Raw genomic sequence first — 20,230 nt, 5'->3', positions numbered from 1 at the left:
TGTTTTTTTTCCATAACTTTTTTCGAAATCCAAATAGTGCTCATTACGTTAAGGAAGGTTCAAATTTCGTGTGACAATGATTGCCAAATTTCTACGATAATTCGTCTTCCTGCTAGGAGAATTTGAAAAGAATCATAAAACAATCGGAACCGTTACCTTATTATTAATCTATGATTTCTTATAATCATGCAGGAAAAAATTGGGAGAAAAAGGGAGATTTTCCACCATGCAAAGGGAAATTATGTCCTCAGGTTGTGGCAACACTGCTTCTCAGCAACTGCAGTCTTTGTCCGTGTGTAGTGTGCGAAGAAACCCTATTGCCTGTCTTTTTACTTCGCAGCGCATTATTGGTAAGCTGACGAGGTTAAGGCGATTTTGGAAAGCAAGGTTAATCATAAGTGTTGTTGTTTTTTTTCTTTTCGCAGCGTTGGTCCAACTCGTTAGGGCGCCTGACTTCCAAACGGGTGACCCGGGTTCGATTCTACCAGCAATTTCCCTGCACGGAACGTCTCTGGTACCTAGGCAACCCTTGGGATATAGGCAGGCGGAGCGTGGTGCTGATCACGTCACCCCCACTCTGTTGATTACTTCCACATGCCTTCACGGCATTTTGCAGGGAACAGCTTTTCATTTATTTCTTTTAAGTGTGCATCGTTTCTCTCAAACAAAATATACTTTATCATTTTCTGCACATTTTCTCAATCGTTTGGACGGTGTTATGATATCATTTCGCTATACGGTATGGATCTGATAAGCACAAAATAAAAGAACTATACGCATTTGTACTACTTGCTTCTTGATTTTGAAAATTGTAAGATTTATGACTCAAATCTCGATAATTATCAATTACAATTAACTACGATAAACATAGAATTAGGTAGGGTAATAACATTTTATTAAAAGGAACATTTGTGGTCCTTTCCTGGGGAAATGTAGATTGAGAAAGGTGAATTTGTAAGTGAAGTGGTTGTTGGTGAATTCCATTATTTTTCACTCACCTAATAAAATTTCAATTGGAAAAACCTGCTCAGTATTTTGCGCAAACATCACATGCATATTGTTTAAATGCTTGTTGGAACACAGTGCATTTTTTCGCCTATTTTTCTGCAGAAGTATATAAGAGCTAGCTGATACATATCTTTAACAAACTTCTAATTGCTTGGCTTTCATTCCAAGTAAATCAGCAGTGCCATCTGCTAGGAGTTCTGGAAAGCTCATACTTTATGTGCAAAAAAACACATGTAAGAGCGAGGTTCTTTACAGCAGAAACAGAATATTATTAAAACAACATTCTGGGAATAAGATTCAACTTCACGTACTTTAGAAATGCAATTTTGCAAGTACCCATATAATTGCTTATGCTTATTCTTATTAATTCATTTTTCATAAGGAAGGCAAATTCACGATGCAAACTCGGTAATTTAGAATCTCCCTATCTTTTTCGCTGCCTCTTTTTTTTCGCGTTTTGTAAAATATTTCTGAATTAATTTTTGATTCTTTTCCTTGAACTTCCTGGCTCGGAACAACATGGGCAAACGTTAAATACTCGTATATGAAATTAACTCGAGCTCCCAGGAGGGAAAAGAGTGGGAAGTTCTTGGAAAAAAGGAACTACAAAAGTTAGACGTACTCTTGAGGCTGTTTCGTGAAGACATTTTTGCTTGTTTCAGGAAAATTTGTATATAGGTATTTAATCTTGAAATGTTTACTATTCGTATATCTTCAGTGTGCGAGTGTAACGCCGCTATTCTGTCCATTGTAAAATAAACTGCTTGAAAACCTATCGCCATGGCAAGAGCTGATTTCGTCAGCCTTATTCGTTGGAGGCACGTAGATCACGTTTCTCGCCGCACGCCGCCATTACTAAACGTCTTTTCTACTGTTACGGAGGTCGATCCTAATTCTGGCAAGGGAAGTGGCTGGCGACCAATCCAGCACAATAAGAAACGCAACAACCATTAGAACGAGGTTCACGTAGTACTTCTTCCTGCCGCGTCATAACTCTCGGCGCCACCGCTGTTGTCTGGTTGGTCTGCGGCGTAATCCCCGCTCCCCATTTACCTTGCCAGCATGAGGACCGGCCGCAGTAAGAGTGGAAAAGACCTTTAGTTCAATAGCTCTTTTTGTGTATGGGTTTGGGATTTCTTAGAATGTAAAAATACTCTTTATAAATTGCGTGTAAATGTTTTCATAAGATTTAATGTCCTACTGAAGGCAATAGTAGAGTTTTCCACCTCGTAATATATACAAATTTGCATATCTAAAAAAAGAAAAATCTACTCCCATCGGAAATCACAAATAAGACACTGAGTGGGGTTCCTCCCAAAGCAAAGAGCTTAATTCGCACGCTGTATGTATATGTATTATAAAGCGAGGTTGCATGATTGGCAGACAGCATAATGTGTTAAGAGGTGAGTTCTATGAGTCCACCATGGACGACCACAGGCGAAGAGGGGAAATCCCGTTAATTCAACTGCGACAACCCCGTAGCTAGATATTTTGGCGCCCTAGGCAGGTTTCTGGTTTGCCCGCCCTTCAAATAAAAAAAACAATACAGGTTATAAGTAGATGTATTTACAATAGGATGAGCGCGAGAAAGTACGAACCCCTCTCCAGCAGCTTTGGCCATACTTAAAACTTGCTCAACATGCCCATATGAGTTTTTGCTCAAGTGTGGAGCTCTTATAATTCAAGATTTTTGTAAAAAATGCCCTCGGGAATTTTTCAGAAAGTACGAACCCCTCTCCAGCAGATTTGCTATACTTAAAACTTGCTCAACATGTTCATATAAGTTTTTTGTTTAAGTGTAGCACCTGCCTAACCCAAGAATTTTATAATTCGGAAAATATCAAACCCCCCTCAAGCATATTTACAAAAATTGCATCAGTTTGTCTATAAACTTGTATCCATACCCACCTATACATATTTACTTCAGGTTTAAGTTCAATTGGATACAATTTAATTTGCTTATTTAATATTAAAACAATGCAATATGCAGAGCCTACCTCTAGAATCGCTTCGTGTTTGCATGTTTCTCCTCTGTGTCAGTGTGTGGAATTCCCGAGACGGTAGTATTGATTTTTGCTTTGCATGTTTCAGCGCCAGTATTTACAGAAATTCCCGAGTATTGCATCATTCAGTATTGTGAGACTGACTGAGGAGAACAGATGTGTTGATACAGTACTTCTCATACTTACAGGTTTAAATTCATATTGAACAATATAAAATCTGATATTTGTTGTAATCCACTCATATTTAGAGTCAAGCTTATATTTGTCCCAGCGTGTTATACATAACAAGGTTATTGCTATTCAAGACATGCATGTCCGTGCAGGTATTTGCGGAAGGTTGGTGTGAATGATTTTATACTTGTGGGCTATTGGCTTTACAACCTGTCATAAGATTAATATTATTAATATTAATCCATAGAGATTAGATTTGAATCCCAGGAAATTTTATATAAATACCAAAGCCAAAAATATTAAGTGTATACACACATACACACATATACACACATACAAATCACACAGCTGAACCCAACTGATATTTTTTATTCAGTATAAAGTTTTGAATTGAAACCCAGGAAATTGTATATAATAAACAACAACAAAAATGCCGAATCAAAAATATTGTAATCAGTGCAATAAGAATATATCCAGCTCTAATTGGGCCAAGCATCAAAAAATTTGTAATCCAGACAAATACAAAACTCCCACAAAAATTTGCCCCAAATGCAATAGAAAATATAACATGGAATATTTCACATATAAACATAAAGATACTTGCTCTGTACAGTCATCAACATTGCCCCCTCAACCATCCACATCTGGCCTGAAAAGAAGGCACGAAGTACCTGTTAATGCCAGAGCAGCAAAGCAACCATGCCATGCACCCATCCGTAGCAGTTTTAACGGCCAATTAAGGGATTATCGGTTTGTATCGGAGCCAAGATGCGGCATTGAGAATTTCTTGAACAGTATAAATCCTAATCTGCAGGCAATTGTTAATGCACAAAATGGCTCTTATAAGCTCTCCCTCAAATTGTTTGTACAATATAAGAAGCCAAATTACACAAAATTTACGCAGCCCCACATAACAGAAACTGTACCTGTATATTCAAATGCAAATTCAGACACAATAATAAGCAGCTTGATAAATCAATTGAATATTAAACACTCTGAATTTGCGGCAAAAGAATCAGGATGGAGCCTATGTGGTTCATCACACAAGTTATATGTTAATATTTCTGAATTCAACCCATTACAAGGATCTACATATCTGCCATTACCTGCCAATATCAAAAACAAAAGAGCCGTGGTCAATATAAAAAATAATGACGCGAAATGCTTTTTGTGGTGTATATTAGCTGCTTTGTATCCAGTTTCAAGGGATCCTCAGAGAATAACTTATTACAAACAACATGAGCACGATTTGGACGATGCAATGGAGGGTTTGGAATATCCAATGTCTGTTCAGAATATTGATAAATTTGAAAAAAGGGCCAGGCACATCGATGGCAAACAATTATCTATTAATGTATTTATTTGTTCCACTGGCAATTGCCCGATAGCACCTCTCAGAATCAGTACACTTGATGATGAATCTGCTATTCCGATTGATCTGCTCTTAATTGAAGGGGATGGCACACATCATTATACTCTGATACATAATCTTGAAGCTTTAGTGAGAAAGCAAATAGACAAATCCAATACAATATTCAAGTTGTGCAGAAGATGCTTAACTGTATTTGATGGTCAAAAAATGGTGAAGGGGGTTCGGGAAGTGAATGCAGAAATTGCCAAAAACAAGTTAATTGAGCATCTGAAATACTGTGGCAACCATAAACCTGTTCATATGGTGATGCCCAATCCAAGTGAAAATTGCAAATTCAAAAAGAATGAAGCCTTGTTGGAACACCCAGCATATATTGTCTGGGATTCTGAATCGAACCTCAAATCTCTTGCATTCTGTAGCCCAGATCCAGAAGAATCTTCAATTACATCATACCAGCAACATGAACCTTCCAGCTTTTGTTATGTGGTTGTACAGGATGGTGTTGTTATTAAAGAATATTCATACAAGGGACCAAATGCCATCAAAATATTTGCACATAGAATAGAAAATGAGTGCCGTGACATAGCATATAACATCTTATTAAAATCAAAGCCTATGTTGCCTTTAACAGAGGAACAGATTGAGGATTTCAACAATGCAGAAAAATGCCCGGTATGTGATTGTGAATTTTCAGATACAAATATCAAGGTACATCACCATTCTCATACAGATGGTAAATTCTTAATGGCCCTGTGTAATAGCTGTAATATTAAGATCAAGAGACCAAGATTTATCCCCATATTTTGCCATGGAGCATCCAATTATGATTTCCATCATCTGATCAGGTACGAGGGGTTTGAGAAGCAGAATTTAAATATTTTAGCTGAAAATGATGAGAAATATATATCTATTAGCAAGATAATTAAAGTTGATGGTGTTCCTATTCACATAAGATTTCTTGATTCTTACAGATTTTTATCTGCTAGCCTGGCTACACTGGCCTCTCAATTACCTGATGATAAATTAAAAATCACACGTGCATTGTTTCCAAATCAGGACCTGAAATTAATTAGGCGGAAGGGTGTATATCCATATGACTATGTCACAGATTTTTCTAAATTTGATGAGTGTTCCCTGCCACCACAAGAAGAGTTTTACAGCAGAATCAGAGGATCTGGAATCACTGATGAAGATTATCACCATGCTCAGTTGATGTGGAACAATTTAAAATGCAAGACATTTGGTGATTATCACATGGCATATTTGAAACTTGATGTCACCCTCTTAGCTGATATATTGCAGGCATTCAGAAAATCTTCCATGCAAAATTATGGACTGGACCCAGTGTATTTTTACAGTGCCCCGGGTCTAGCATGGGCCGCAACATTTTTCAACACCAAAAAGCAATTGGATCTGATCCACGATCAAGATATGTATCTGTTTATGGAGAAATGTATAAGAGGGGGGATGGTGCAATGTTCCCAGAGATATGCCAGAGCAAATAACAAGCATATGCCTGATTATGATCCAGCACGGCCATCAAATTATATACTGTATGTAGATGCAAACAACCTCTATGGTCACGCTATGATGCAAAAACTGCCATATGCAGGGCTTGAATGGGTTGAAGATTTCAATATTGAAGATCTTAAGGACTTTGATGACAGTGACTATGGCCTCTTCTTAGAGGCTGATCTGATAATTCCTGATGATTTGCACAATAAATTTTCTGATCTGCCCCCAATTTCCGAGGTTCAGTGCTCACCTGGCTCTAAACAGAAGAAGCTCATGATGACTCTGGAGCCAAAACAAGGATATGTCATATATTACAAAAACCTCCAGTTCCTGATGAAACATGGTGTTCAAGTGACCAAAATTGGCAAAGTCTTAAGGTTCAGGCACTCAAGATGGTTGAAACCATACATTGATACAAACACGGAGCTTCGAACATCTGCAAAGAGCCAATTTGATAAGAGCTTGTTTAAATTGATGGTGAATTCAGTGTATGGCAAAACAATTGAAAATGTCAGGAAACATACCGATGTTAAAATAATTACTGACCCCAGACTGAGCAAAAAATTGGTTGCAAAGCCCAACTTCAATTACAGAAGAATTTATGATGAGCACATGGCACTTTTCAACATGATGAAAACAAAGATCAAATTTGATAAACCTATTTATGTAGGGGCTGTGATATTGGAATTGTCCAAATTACATATGTTAACATTGTATTATGATGTGCTGAAACCTTTTTATGGTGATCGTGTAAAATTATTGTACATGGACACGGATAGTTTTATTCTTGATATTCAAACAGAAGATGTTTATCAAGATATGTCACAGCCTGAATTGTTTCAATATTTTGATACCAGTGAACATACAATAATTCAACCCCACAACAAAAAGGTACCTGGCAAGTTAAAAGATGAGACATGTGGTGATGTTATTGTGGCATTTGCTGGGTTAAGGGCCAAGATGTACAGTTTTGAAACATGTAGTGGTGTTGTTGCCAAAAAGGCCAAGGGCATTGGCAGAGTGACTGTTGAAAAACATCTCCAATTTGAAGATTATAAAAATTGCATCAAATCACAGAGTTCAATTAGAACATCAGAAAATAGAATTCAGAGTGAGGATCACTTGTTGACTAGCAATATTGTAAGAAAAGTGGCCCTGGACCCACATGATGATAAGAGATGCATTTTATCATGTGACATACATACTTTACCTTGGGGGCATTGTGATTTGAAAAATGGCAAACAATGCCCAATTACAGAGCATGATTTGAAATAAATAAACATGCCTATGAACTTATTTGGGTTCAAGAAACAAGGTATTATGGAGCTACCAACACCACAACCCTCTTCTGATATGCTGTCTAAACTGAGTGGCTTGTTAATTATTCATCTGAACAGCATACTTACAGATAATGATGAAGAAACAGGCAAAATATTGTACATATTTAACAATAATTTAAATCATTACCAATTACCTGTAGGTGGTCAATTACAATTTATTACAACTCCTGAGGGTGATGTCAAGATTTCAGTAGGGAGAAATATTTATAGAATTAAGCACTCAAACATGGTTTCTGGCACTGTATATACTGTTTCTGCTGGTGACTGCTTATATATTGAGGTCCCTGGATCCTATGACAAGCTTATACCCTTTTTTATAGAATTAAGAATCAGATACTCTATAATAAATAACCAGTAAAACAAAAATGCCTAATGATATATTTGGCCATACAAGACATGAAGATCACAGTGACGAGATTCTGATGCTTGATGTCAGAGTCAAGAAATTAAGAAGTGATTTACAAGCTTTACAGACCACACTCAATGCCAGTCTTCAATTAGAAATTACAAATTTGCAATCACAATGCATGGACCGTCTTCTTAAAATTGATTCTGAACTCAAAGTGCTGCTTCAGAAATATACTGATTTGGCCACATTAGATAATTTTCAAAGTTTGGAAGAAGCTGTAGCAGCTCTTCAAGCCAAATTTAAGACCCAGGCCACCAACTCCGAGCAATTGAAACAGCAATTGGAGGAACAGATAAATAATGTCCAGACACAACTCCAAACAATTGTCAAAAGCATAAAATCACAAGAAGATTTTGATCTAGTGATTTCCACTCTAAAAGAACAGATTCAATCACTCCAGATACCTAATCTGGATCCTCTGAACAATGCCATAGCCGAGGTTAAAGAAAAAATTGAGACACTTGAAAATTTTATGAACAACTTGCCATCTTCTGATGCTTTGAATGCAATAACTCGGAGTGTAGCAAATATTAAGCTGCAACTTGAAACATATGAAGATTTTGGAAAAATTCAAAGTTCCATAACCCATCTTGAAGGTACAATAGCAGCAGTGCAAAGTGATTTGGCAAATGTACTAGAATCCCGATTGCCTGGGATTGTAGATACACTTGTCAGTGTCCAGCAACAGATCACAAAGCTTGAAAACCTCAACACCGAATCTGAGCTATCTCATTTTCATCACTTGATAGATGATATCCAAACAAAACTTGAAATTTTACAACAATCCACACCCTCTCAGGCAGATATAGCCCTGCTCCAAAATGCTATGCAAAATGTGGCTGATGCTTCTGAATTAAACAATGTAAAATTGGCACTTGAATTTTTGCAGAATACAGTGTCAAATCTTCCTACATCACAGGAACTTAAAAATATAAAGAGGGCAGTGAATAGGATATTGAAATCAGAAGATATCAAGAATATCCAGACAGAGATCAAACAACTCACTCAGACAGTGGCCACTCTACCAACCAATCAACATATTAATGAATTGCATGCCCTGTTTGAGGATATCAGAAGACAGGTCCATGATCTTACTGCTCAAAATTCAAAATTGGCAGTTGTTGAAAATTTGCAACAAATTGTAGCTAATATCAAGCAACAGCTAGGGACCATGGAATCCAATCAAGCAAATGCTCTGTCTGTTTTTGCCACGCAGCTTCAAGAAATTGTGCAACAATACAAGAGACTTGCTGTGGACATAAAAATAAAGCCAGGCCATGATGATGTTGTTAGAACCATCAATGAGCACCTTGAATCTGTAACAAGCAGATTGCTCACAGCAGAAAAGGAAATAACAGGCATAATTGAGAATCCAAAACATACAGTAATTCTTGAATTGTACAGCATCCCCAACAAAGAATATGATTCACCATTTACACCAGGTGGCAAAATATATATGCTGTCCCCTGCACAATTTTATTACCAGTTTTTTGTTGGGGGCACATTGAGACCAATCAAGATCAAATATTGGCTTCAACCACAGGCACACCACTACCCTACCTTATCGATAACAAATGCTGATAACAAAGTGAAAATCACCAGTGTAGAGTTAGAGGATTTTACAGACCCCAATACATTAGAAACAGCCTATACTGAAGATGATGGCACTTTGGAATTTAAAATACAAATAGGGGACAAATTATATTTAGAAAATCCTGCAGTATCAGCTGCTGAACATCCCATAGTTGCAATATTCTTGTTTACATATTATGTCTAGACAAATTATTGTTGATGAATTACACAGACAAGCCAGACATAATTTTAGGAGACTCCCAGTAGTCACAAAGGGCATAGATGATTTATGGCAGAGCGACTTGATTGAAATGGCAAGTGGGCAGTTGAAAAACTTAGACAAAATCAACAAGGGCTACAAGTATCTACTCACTGTGATAGACACATTTTCAAAATTTGCCTGGGCTGTGCCACTCAAATCCAAGACTGGAAAATGTGTTACAGAAGCCTTCAGGACAATCATCAATCAGAGTGGAAGATCACCGCGCTATTTGCAAACAGATAATGGCAAAGAATTTTATAATTCAGTGTTTCAACAATTTATTAAAAGCCAGGCAATAAAACATTATTCGAGTTACAGTGACCTCAAGGCCTCGATTGTAGAGAGATTCAACAGAACCTTAAAAAATCTTATGTATAAACAATTTACCCTGCAAGGTAATTATAAATGGCTTAATATTCTTCCAGAACTTCTACATAAATATAACAACTCGGTCCATTCCACAATCAACATGAAACCCTCTGAAGTAACTTCATCTGATGAGCAAAAATTGATCAGGACTGTTTATTATCCTAGATACCAGCCAACAACAAGAAAAGCCAAATACAGGGTGGGCGATCAAGTAAGAATCAGCAAATATAAGCACTTATTCAAAAGAGGCTTTACAAGAAACTGGAGCACCGAATTATTTACAGTGGTTCAAGTTAAACCCGGGACCCTTAACACATATATAATAAAAGATCATCGAGGAGAAATTCTCAAAGGCAGGTTCTATGAACAAGAGCTCAGCAAAACTAAACAGCCTGACACATATCTCATAGAAAAAATCATCCGCAGAAAAGGCAACAAGTTATTTGTCAAATGGCTGGGTCATCCGGAAAACAGCTGGATCGATGCAGACAAAATAATAATATGAGCACCTGGGATGTTATAAAAAGGCTGCCAGAACCTGAACAGCAGAATAAGATAAATGGAGTGCTGCTGCCTGATAATATTAGATGTCTCATTGTTGGGCCATCTGCTTGTGGTAAAACTACACTAATGGTTGATAATTTTTTATTGGCACCCAACTGGTTAGACTGGAAAAACAGGCACTTGTATGTCTTCTCTAAGAGCTTGGAACAATTAAAATATCAGCAGCTGATGAAGCTATATGATGGATTGGATATAGCCACTTTTGAATCAGATGTTAAGCCACTCCATGAATGTCTCGATAATTCTGTTGTTGTGTTTGATGACATTATACTGGATAATCAAAACAAGGTTAGAAATTTCTTTACACAGGGCCGGCACAAAAACATTGATTGCTTCTACCTGGCACAGACTTTTTCAAAAATACCCAAGCAGCTGATCCGAGACAACAGCAATTTTATATGTGTGTTTCATCAAGATCATACCAACCTCAAACACATACATGATGAATATGTAGGTGGGGACTTGAGCTACAATGATTTTTCCAAGATTTGCAGCAGGTGCTGGAACCAGGACAGTTATGGGTTTGTCACAATTGATATGACAAGAACACCCAATACTGGCAAATACAGAAATAAAATCAACGATTTTCTAGACGTTGAGACATAAATAAATAACCATGAAAAGGCCAATCATTGATGATCTTAAGTTAAGAGATTATCTTGTAAAAAGATTTAAGGGATGGAAATCAGAGAACCGTGGAATTTATGAAAAACACAAACAAACAGAACAGCCTGTCATTGATGCTATTAATAATTTAGGTAAGAATATCAAAACTGTTACAGAGCAGAATCAAAATTTGATCACAGAGCTTGTACCTGTAGCTGCAAGGAACATATTAGATTATCCATTCACCCCACTTTCCAGTATTCATACACCTAGTCCTGTTGCTCCTAGAAGAATTGAAGCTACTCAGGATCCTATTGAATTGGGTCTTCTTGCTCAAAAATATTTAACCACACCTAAAGACAACAAAGATGAGGTCTTTGGCTTATATGCTGACACAGAGCTTGATGGGAGCATCATACACAGAATTGGCAATTTCAGAGTAACTTTTATGGGAGATGATATAATTGTTTATTCAGAATCTCGTCTCGGAGAAAAAGGTGCTTTTGTTAAGTACCCCGGCACACCTGGATTGTGGGAACTGATGACTAGGAAAAGGCCTGGCAGCTATACAGATCAGGATTATGAGCATTACAAGGAAATATTAATAAAATCAGATGCTCTATACCAGAACAATGATCCCACACAAAAAAGAGTCAAGTCGAGCAGTGGGGCAAAATACAACAATTTAATCAAGCCCATATGGTCACAGATCAAGACTGGCAGTGGAATCAAACAATACAACACCCTGCCCAAAGAATTTGTGTGGGTTGATGATGTCAGGAAACTTGTAGATAGGTTATTGGTGATAGCTGGGGAGGAAAATGCTGGCAACCACAATTTTTACAATGAAAAGGTTGGAATTATGGACATGATAAGCACAAAATTGTCAAATTTTATAGTGAATGACACTAAGGGGATTGGATATCTCATAAAAATTATTAATACTCTACCCCCCAAATTTTGGAATGTCTCTGAGGGTCGGGGCCTTGTTAATGACATTATAAACAAGCTGCCATTTGAACTACATATTCCAGGCTATCAGTATTGTGGTCCAGGCACAAAATTGGACCATAGATTAAACAGAGGTGATCCTGGTGTAAATCCCCTAGATGCTGCTTGTAGAGACCATGACATAGCATACAACACACATTCTGATCTTGACAAGAGACATGTTGCAGACAAGAAATTAGAAGAGGCTGCATTTGGTAGATTTGTAAGCAAAGATCCTTCTTTGAGTGAGAAAATAGCAGCATTGGGAACCACCATAGCTATGAGCACCAAACAAAAACTGGGGTGGGGGTTGTGAATATGTATATAATAAACCTACAATGAAGGCCAAGGGTGTTATGTATCAAATACCTTATGCAGGTCTCAAATCTCTTAAAACTATTGACAGTCTTTTAACCAAAAAGCAGCGGAAGAAAAAAAATTCTTGTATTGCAAAAGGGCATGGTATGAAATTGTTGCTTAGTACCCCCCAATTAAAAAAATTACAGCAATCAAGGAAAAAATCACATGTGGGGGGATTCATATTTACCATCCCGGCCATCTTAGCAGCTTTGGGGGCTGTTGGGAGCTTGGCCGGGGGATCAGCTGCCATAGCAAAAACAGTAATAGATGCCAAGAAGAATAGGGCAGAATTAGATGAGCAGAAGCGCCATAACCTGGCCATGGAGAAAAAAGGCAAAGGTGTTAAGAGAGCCATGAATAAGTTTAAAAAAAACAGGAGCCGCTTACAAACCAAGATATTGAAGCTTTAATCAAGCCACTGGGCATCAAACATTTTAGGGGTGTGTACATGTCTGATTCTTTACCGGAACAACCACTCAACAAAGAGTGTGCCATTGTTAATTTGGATGAGTACAAAAATCAGGGCACTCACTGGATCTGTTATCTTAAATATTTAAAAGATGAGGCATTTGTGTTTGATTCATTTGGAGGTGTTCCACCTGAAAATTTAATAAAATATTTAAAATCAGCTAATCTTTATTACAATAATGCCCGTGTTCAAAATTTCAAAGATGTTAATTGCGGACATTTGTGTTTATCAGTTCTCAGATATATGTCTCAAATAAATAAACCATCAATTGAAGATTTTCAAAAGGCCTTGTGGTATCTGAAACATCATGGGGGTATTCCATCTCACCAGCCAAAATTCAATATTGAAACTCAAATTGCATGATGATATAGTGTATCCCAAAACAATAGCTCTCAGAGCATTTTACGGCATGTACTTGATACCTAATATTACGCACCACAACAACACAATTGCAGTAGGGGATCAAAAAATTGTCATCACTCCAGGGCAATATAATCTGTCCACTCTAAATGCTCAATTACCCAGAGGTGTAGTGTTAACTCAAAATTCTGTCACTCACAGAGTAGAGATTGTATCTGCTACAGAGACAGTGGATCTGGGTACTATAGGAGAACTGCTAGGATTTGAGAACAACACAAAACTTGAAGCAGGCATCAAACACACTGCTATGAATATACTTAAATTCTTAGCCATAGAGACTCTGAATATTCACTGTAATGTGGCTGAGGGTATGATCACCAAATCAAATGGTATAGGCACTCACAAACAAACTGGCATCATTGCAACATTCAAACCTAATTCCGAATTCATGGAGCCCATCATCTACAATCCATCCCCAACATTATATTTTCCTGTGTGCCATAATAGAATAGATTATATTGAATTGATGGTCACTAATGAAAAAGAAGAATTAGTTGATTTTGCTGGAGCCACAACAACTGCAATCATAGAGATTAACATTTAAATAAAAATACATACAATGGAAAATATTGAGAGTTATGAGCTACAATCATTCCCCCCAAACAGGAGGACATTTGCAAATTTAAATCAACCCAACACAGAAATAGAGGTTGATCTTGATGTAGGGGACGGCTTTATACACCCTCACAGAGCAGATCTATACATCAAATTTGATGTTGTAAAGCTCGATGGAACAGATTATCCGGCAAATTCAAACATAAGATTGGTAGACAATTTTGTGCCGCATCTGTTCTCTGAAATCGAGATCAGAAAGCATGGCGTTGTTATAAACAGAATAGATTATCCCGGCATTACCTCCACGGCTTTGGCCACTCTAAAATTATCCAAAACCGAGGCATCATACTACCAAATAGGCGGATTTGAGGCTGGTGATAAGATATTATCTAAAAATCATACTGTATTGTTCCCCATGCGCCTATTGCCAGGATTCTTCTCGGATTACAAAGAAATTATGTGGAAGGGTGGGTTAAGAATTACATTTAGAAGAGCTGCAAATGATAACAATGCTTTGATGAGGTACAGCACATTAAACTCTACAGGGGAAGCTATGCCTAATACCCTACCTGATGAGGGCAAGTGCATTATTCAGACTATGGAGCTAAGAATCCCGGTTGTTGAATATGAGGCCGGTTACGCTCTTAAATACAAAGCAGATATCCTAAAAAATCCACAAATTCCTCTGCAATTTTACACATATCAATGCGTACAGAAGGTTGCCACTGGCACATATTATGAATTTGATGCTACAAATTCATTCTCCAGCATACAATACGACATGCCTGATTTTGTGGTGGTACTGTTTCAGACTGGGAGACACAACAATCAGGAAAAAAATTCAAGTAGATTTGATAACTGCAACATCAAGAACATATATCTTAAAAATGGCAGAAATGAGGTATTTCCTAGAGAAAATTATAATTTAGACATTTCCAAGGATGATTTTCTTAAATTATATGAGGCTTTTTCTTCCTTCAAAAGAGTCACTACTGGCAGTACTGATATATATTACACACCAGATGAATTCAAAGCACGGAGACCCATGTTTATAATTAACACTTCAAAAAGAAAACAAGTTGTGGTTAATGACAGGACAAACATTAAAATTATCTGTGAATTCCACGAGGCTTTACCAGATGACACCATATGTAGCGTTATTCTCATAGGTGAAAAATCATATGTTTATGATGTAAGAAATGAAAGAGTCACGGAGCAGTTCTAGAAGCACGATTCAAACACAGAGGCCCTTTGGATATAAAACAACACTTTACCGTCAGAAAATATATTACCTACCCATTTTATACCACCTCTGCTCGTAGCAGATACCTACCCAAAATACAATACATTTGCCAAAAGCTAAAATACAAAAATATTGCAATGATTATTTCTGTAAGTTAAAGACTTGTGTACAACAAGACTAAACCCGCAATTCGGTTTGCATGACATCCGAGAAGGAATTTCCTCAATATGATGGATGGTCCCTGAAAGGGTGCATAGTATAGATAAGAATTTTTCTTTGAGTTCCATGACAAATGACATGTAATTTCCCTCGGAAAAGGCACAGTACAGGTAATATCAACAGATATAATCACTCAGGCATACAGAAAGAAGGCAATTACTCTTTGATGATGAATAACTCTCTGAAAGAACGCAATATAGATTATATCTGTTGGCATACAACTCCCGGGCAAGCATGATTAATTGTTGGCAGAAACATGGGACTGATCAAAAGATTGGAAAGAACATGCAATGTTTACTTGACCTCCATTCTATTGTATTGATCAGGCAGTTTTGCCCCGTATTGTTGAGCTGATATTTTACCCAGATAACAAAACTCTGGTGATTCTTAATAGAGAATAATTTTGCTCTGTTGTATAACATTTTTACCAGGTTTAAGATCTGGGAGCTATCAACTAGCAGTATTTATTCTCAAAATCTCACATATGGAATGCCACATCTATCAGGACTCGAACCCAGAGCCCCTTGTTTACAAAACTACAATATTAACATTTTGCCATCAGATTTTATGAGGACTCAAACCCGAACCTTTTGATTACAAGACAATAAAAACCATGCACCACACTCCACTCGGTCTCAGAACCCAATAGATATCAATTCAAAATTCCTGGGATTTTGACAGAAAAACATACTATAAGCTTAATTTCTGGTATGGCCAAAAATATATCACTTTTTGACAAGTTTATGGACAAACTAATGCAATTTTGTAAGTATGCACAAATCAATCTGAAGAGCTCGTACTTTCTGAAAAATTCCCGAGGGCATTTTTTACAAAAATCTTGAATTATAAGAGCTCCACACTTGAGCAAAAACTCATATGGGCATGTTGAGCAAGTTTTAAGTATGGCCAAAGCTGCTGGAGAGGGGTTCGTACTTTCTCGCGCTCATCCTATTGTAAATACATCTACTGTTATATTTAAAGATTCCTTGTTTGCATTTCTGATTGATTGATTTTACTTCGCTTTTTGTGCCATTTTTTTTGGCTAATTTGCGAAGATGGAGATGAGTGATGACATGATGAAATTGATGAATGGACATTCACAAACACCCATGTCCAGGCCGGAATTCGAACCCGGGGCCCCTGGTGTTGTAGCGCGATGTGCTAACCACTACGCCACGGAGACCGGTTACTACTACTACTTGGGGAAACAGAAAATTCCAGGAGTGTGTTACCGGAATATTAGCTTACAAGTAAAACAAAAGAAGTTAAGAAAAATATAGTATGCAGCATTTTCTGAGTAGAAAAATCTTCATAAATTACGCATTACACAGTATTCTAACGAAAATTTAGAAAATATTTATGAAACCCGATTTATATCTCAAAAAGGAAATAATTATAATATAACATTTCTTCCTTTCTATGAAGCAAAATCGTCAATTGTCCAATCAAAATTTACCATTTTTGGAACTTATATTTCAATTGACAATATTGAGAGAATGTTTAATCTCTCCTGGCCCATTGACGATCTCATGTAGTTTTATATTCTACGTCGCATATTCTGACTTTGATGTCTTAAACAGAAGTTTTCAATGGCGTTCTAGGCTTCAGCCCTCATTACCCTATCCCTCGATATGGATTTGACTTGACACGAAGAAGTCCAGGTACAACAATTAGTTAAATCACTTCGTTACATATTCGATAAATTCAGTTTCTGTTGAGTAGATGGCACTGTAATCAATAGATTAATTCAACAAGCAGAAGGGAAACATATGGAGAGAGAAGTGGAATTAATTAAGCATCATATTGATTATGAAAGCACCTATATTACAACAAAGGCAGAATAACCAATTTAGATTGCTAACAATTCATACATACAATTATTACACAAAAGACTCACAGTTATAAATATTGCAAATATAAATATTAGAAACATAATGAATTAATAGGGTAAAACGTAACCTCCAAGTTCTTTGCATAGTTTGAATGTTTTTGAATAATAATGTAATTTGTCATGCCAAACATGAACACCAATGGCTCCTTGTAGTTTATAAAATTAACAAATCTAGGCTTTTATTTGATAAATATGAATTGTGAGAATATATAACTACTATAAAAGGCAAGGTGTACCGGATGAAAAATTACATATCTCGAACGATTACCTGCACAGCGCGCTACGAAGCCAGGAGCCAGGGGTTATCTTACCCAACCCAGCCTAACCTAACTTAACGTCACTAATGACGTCACGTCAGCCAATCGGATTGCTTAAAACTGTAGTGGCAGCAATCACTACCCGGTTTTAGAATTCTGGCCTGGGCATGGGTTTTCTTTGTAAGTGTCCCCTATCATGATATCCTCCAGTGGCGATTTCTCTGGGTGTGTAAGTCGTGTGTCAACTGCCAAAGGAAAATGAAATAAAGAAGAAAGTATCTGTACTTTTATAAATTATGATTTTGAGCTTTTTTCTTCAATTGTCAGTCTCGAGCGCCCGATAGTTTTCGAACGCGGCGCAGCGCGCAGTGGTTGTCAGGCAGGCAGATCGGTCCCGGACTGCCAGGACGTTGGAGAGGAAATGCAACGTCTTACCACTGCCAAAACATAGTATGACCGCGCATGCGCACCCTGCCACCCACCAGCATGGTTACCTTCTCAAGGCGTTGTATTTGTTTCCAACGCTTTGGCTTTCATTCATCCCGCGTTCCGCGTTGTTTTGCTCGTGATTGTTGTGCATTATTTTTTAAACGTGTGGTGTGATTATTATAAGATGGAGAATAGTGAAAGTGATGTGCAAAAGTATTTAAATAATTCATTTTCTTCGCTTTCGTATTCAGAGAAGAAACAAGTGATTGACAATGGTCGACCATGTCCGAATCTCACGATGTCAACATGTGTTAAAGGAAAAAGTGGTGCTGGAAAAGGTTTTGAGAGACATTTTCGAAAAGAACTCTATGAAATTTCAGACTGGCTTTGCGGGTGTGATGTGGTGAATAAATTTTACTGTTGGACATGTTTATTATTCTAGACTAAAAAAGGTGTTGGGAATTATCAAGGGTATGCGGATTTGAATCATCTCAATACTGCAGTGAGAAAACATAGCGAGTCTGAATTGCATCTTTATAGTTTCTTTAAATTTAGTAGTTCTGTTGCCACCCCTACTAGAATTGATGTTCTTTTGGATACTCAACGAAAAGCTGAAATGGAGCTACACAATTAAAAAGTAAAAGAGAACAGGGAAATATTAAAGAGGTTGATTAACGCCGTCTGCTATTTAGCAAAGCAAGAACTGCCATTCCGAAGCCATGAGGAAAATGTAGCATCTCTAAATAAGGGCAATTACATGGAATTCCTTATTGCAAGTGCCGAGTTTGATCCCTCATAAAATAACATTTATTAAATTCTACAGTTTTTCGCGGTACTTCGGCAGGCATTCAAAATGATTTAATAAATTCAGTTTCGGATGTTCTGAGAGATGAAATCTACAATGAAATTCAAAACACAGACTTTGTGGCTATCATGGTCAATGAAACATAAGACATTACCAAAAAATCTCAGGTGTCAACAGTGTTACGTTTTTTTTCGGTCTCACAGAAAAAAGTCATTGAAAGATTTCTTGGATTTCATGACATGAGCCCGGATAAAACTGCAGGAGCTCTTTTTAGTCACGTGACTGAAATAATGGATAAATATAAGTGTGGGGATAAATTAATTGCCCAGACATACGATGGATATTCTGTAATGAGTGTTCATTTGAATGGCCTTCAAAGTAAAGTTTTGGAAAAGTATCCGAAAGCTTTTTTTACGCATTGTTATGTTCATGTCATGAACTTGGTGCTGCACCAATCGTTAGAATGTAACAAAGAGCTTACGGTGTTCTTTTGTGGTCTTAAATCACTTAAACCTCATTCTCCAAAGAGGTTACACGAACTTTCTGCTTACATGTCCAGAAAGGGAATTTTACCTCTAGGCTAGTGTGGACAGTCAATGACAACAGAAAAGCACTGCTTATGTTTTTTGAACATGTTAGTGAAAGTGGAGACTTCGATCATTTGACTGCAATAACTCCAAGAGGATTTTCTAGCTTCCTGAAGGATTTCGAAAATATATTTTAAAAAAAGGCTTTATCCAACTTGCTTGCCTTTTCAGACGTATTATTCAGTATATTGCAGTCTAAAAATATTGATATTTTGTATTGCAGTAATAAAATAACTGAATTTCAACGACAGCTGAAAAAGAAAAGTGAGAATTTCGAAACACTATGGAATTCTATAACTGGTGCAGTAGAAGAGGAAGAGATTGTTGAAATCAAAAGGAGGCGACTGAACAACGAATCACAGAAAGACCACTGCCGGAGGCTTTACTTTGAAATCATTGATAATATCAGCAACCAGATAACAATTAGATTCGCATCATTTGAAGAATTTCAATATTTTGATTTACTAAATCCCACAAAACGGGGCTACTTAAATAAAACAGAAACTTTCCTCACCATCTTGTGTACATAAATTGCAGGAAATTTATGGCAGTCTGTTTAATTTAACCAAACTACAGAATGAACTTTGTTTGGTATGCTTCCACTGAAGGATCAGAGAAAACACCAATTGAGATTGTAAATTATCTACTGGACACGAATCTAGGGGTTGGGTTTCCGGAAATATATAAATTAGCAGTGTTGATCGCAATAATTCCTTCCACGACGTCATCTGTCGAGAGATCGTTCTCATCACTGAAGAGGATCCACACATTCTGCCGATCTACTCAAACTCAGAACCGGATGACGAATTTAAAT

Source organism: Lepisma saccharinum, chromosome 10 (assembly GCF_977018435.1).
Source record: "Lepisma saccharinum chromosome 10, izLepSacc3.1, whole genome shotgun sequence".
In the NCBI taxonomy this organism is placed as follows: domain Eukaryota; kingdom Metazoa; phylum Arthropoda; class Insecta; order Zygentoma; family Lepismatidae; genus Lepisma; species Lepisma saccharinum.
This window is presented reverse-complemented; position numbering follows the sequence as displayed.